Here is a 3,252-nt window from a genome sequence, read left to right on the forward strand (position 1 = left end):
TTGCTGTTCTAGGCAGGCTAGCTAACTGCATCACTGTCGCCTTAAAAATCATATCTCGAGTTTCAAAACTCGGAAACTGATTCTGTAAATTTTCCCTGAATTTAGACTCATATATCTATCCATGGATTTATTTCTAGAATTTTTGGTTGGGCCAATTGGTACAGTTTATTAGTTAAAGTCACCAATGTTACAGGAGTCGACTACACTGACCTTCGCGCGTTAAAACTTGAATATATCTCTGTACAGGGCTTTAATACTGGTGCCGTTTGTTTCTAATGAAACTAGACTCAAAATTGAATCTGCACATATAAGGCATGACTTCTAATTCTTTCTGGATAATTTATAGTAAATTTTCAAAGTCACGACAGGGGACCCAGAAACCGTTCTGGCCCTGTCTCACGAGAACTTTAATATCTCTCATTATACTGCTCATATGGTTGTTTCGTTCCATCCATATTAAACTAGATTCATCAAGGTTCAATTGCATAATTTATTCACTATTTAATTCTACTTCTACTATTTTTAGTGATTTTTCAATCTCACCTCACTGCTGCTGTCCGCAACAGTTACTGCAGTAGACTATGCCAATTTCATGAATCTTTCCTTGGCCTTAATCATCCATCATACATGACACAAATTATGGCCACCTTATCAAAATTAAAGTTTCTAAGACTCGTGGCTATAGGTTCTAGCATCCCACTCGACGACCACATAGGCCATTTTCACATGGCTTAAAGTTTACAACCCACAGTTCAACAAAATATAATAGCCTATACATGCCAAATGTTCTTCAACAACGAAGACAATACCAAAATATTTCAGCCGGTGTGATGACTTCAACGACGGTTCCGATCACGCAAACAATACGAGTCCGAGAGACCTAAAATGGGTGACAAGAAAACACCGAGTGAGTTTATAACTCAGTAAGTCATAAGCATTCATCAATCCATCGATAAAGTTACTACAACATGAACAATAAACGAGGTTAGGTACTCATCCATATCGAATCTATACCATAATTCCTCGGACCTTTTGGTCCAATCTCATACCAAGTCATACATCCACATTTCATATTCTACACAACAAGATATTTGAAGCATTTTCACACACTAACTCATTTCCACCACAATCATACAATTTCAATCATCACATAGATTTAAGGCTTACCAAATTCGACCCGAGCATGAACGTATTTTCTATTCGTCATGAGCTCGAGATACTTACCCGACCCGCTGTCCATACTCAACTCGATGGAGACACACCCTCCATATATATAGAGTACGCACACACAGTGCTTAATATTCGATTTCGCACACTTAGTGCCACGCGATTTAAGCCCGCACACATAGTGCCATACCCTTGAGCTTGCACACCCAAAGGTCAGTATTTTTTTTTTCCAGCATGCACACTTAGTGCCATATATTTCCAGCATGCACACTTAGTGCCATATATTTCCAGCACGCACACTTAGTGCCAATCTCGTCACCATACACACGTATTGCCCAGACACATAGTGCCGAAAGCAAACTTTCTACACATTTCACTATTTCTTTTACATTCAACAATTATCATCACTCCATACACATACAATTTCATTTATACATATATAGCATTCCATTAAACACAATTGCATAGATTTTCCAATCATTTAAGCAATATCAAACATATGTGCTTAATGACTTACCTTGTGTTGGGCAAAATGGTTCCAACTCGGCTACTCGATGTTCTTTCCTTTGCCTTTGCTTGTTTCTCCACCTTGAGCTTCTTGAGCTTAGTCAATAAATAAACTAGTTTAACCGTCTTGCCAAATATTTATACATATATACATGACATCAACTATACTATCATCATTAATACATCAATTCACAAAATTTTATCTCATGAGCATATGACCCATTTTTTTTTACCCCATATGGCCGAATGTATGTGTATATATATATACAATGTCAACTATAACATCTTTTAATCACCTAATTTCATCTCAAATTCCCATGACCGATCACACCTATACTTACATTCCAATATTCGGAATATTCAAAAATCACGTTCTAAATACAATAGTCATGAACAATGCCGAATCCTTGTGTGTTCAAACATGAATTATTTTACTTAAATCAAAACGTATAAACATTCACAACTCGTATTCTTAGGAAGGCCGATTTATTTCCATAGTACATTCCTCATCAATACTTAGATGAACAACCAAAATCCCTACCTTTATACCCTAGCCGAATGCTCCTATCATCCATAAAAATTACAAATTTTAGCATGGGCTAAGTAGGAATCATTTAACATGCAAATAAACTCCTATCTCCAACACTTAATCATTCGGCATATTGTCTAAATACACATGAGAAATCTCATCTTCCTTGACCTTACCAAGAGTGCACCCACACTTCAACTTAGCATATTACAAAACCAAATCAACAAATTCAATGCTTACCTCCTAGTAGCCAAAGATACTTGCCGAATTGACCTAGGTAAATCTTCCTTCCTTTCACTTTTTTTTTTTCAAGAACAACCAAAAGAATGAACAATGAATGAACAAAACCTTTTTTTTTTTCTTTTCTTTCTCTCTAGCTACGGCACAATGGGGGGCATCCATGCTCATTTTTTTTTCATTTCTTTAATGCTAGTTTTTATTTTATGGCTTCCTACATACACCACTAGCAAAACATGTTGGAAACATGTTTCCTTTGCCCATAATCTTGTCATGGCCGGCCACTCACCTTAGGAAAGGGGGTTATTTGACATGCAAGGACAACCATTTTCCCACATGTATTAATAGGCCACCTTACATTTGCCTAGCACATTTCTAAATTTTCTCACATAAGTCCTATTTGATAAAATTCACTTACAATTAACAAAATCCAAATATTCAATTTTTCACACATTCATATTCACATATTCTAGACAATAAATATTACGTTAGAACATTTCGGTGACTCGGTTTAGCGGTCCCGAAACCGCTTTCCGACTAGGGTCACTTTAGGGCGGTCACAGAGGGAAGGCGGCATGGTAGGAGTTGGCTCGTGTGGAGAGAAAGGAAAAAGAGGGCTTATTGGAGTTGGAGATGGGCAAACTACAAGAGTAGAGGGAAAGAAAGAAAAAAGAAAGGAAGAAAGAAATTAGAGAAGGGGTAAGCAACTTTGAAATTGGTGAAGCATCTTTGACATGTCATTTAGCCATGGTTGATTGACAATCAACTCAAGTTGAGGGTGTCAATCTAAAAAAAAAAGGTTAAGGGCTCAA

General features: G+C 36.9%; 1 long non-coding RNA gene across 1 annotated transcript; it reads right to left on the minus strand.

The window, feature by feature from the left end:
* Positions 1-588: 588 nt before the first annotated feature.
* On the minus strand, positions 589-1,772 carry LOC128290392 (uncharacterized). The gene is made up of 2 exons (XR_008280210.1): positions 1,685-1,772; positions 589-880 (listed from the first exon to the last, which is right to left on the minus strand). It is a non-coding gene; the product is annotated as an uncharacterized LOC128290392 (long non-coding RNA).
* Between the last annotated feature and the right edge of the window lie 1,480 nt (positions 1,773-3,252).

This window comes from Gossypium arboreum, chromosome 3 (genome assembly GCF_025698485.1).
Source record: "Gossypium arboreum isolate Shixiya-1 chromosome 3, ASM2569848v2, whole genome shotgun sequence".
In the NCBI taxonomy this organism is placed as follows: Eukaryota; Viridiplantae; Streptophyta; class Magnoliopsida; order Malvales; family Malvaceae; genus Gossypium; species Gossypium arboreum.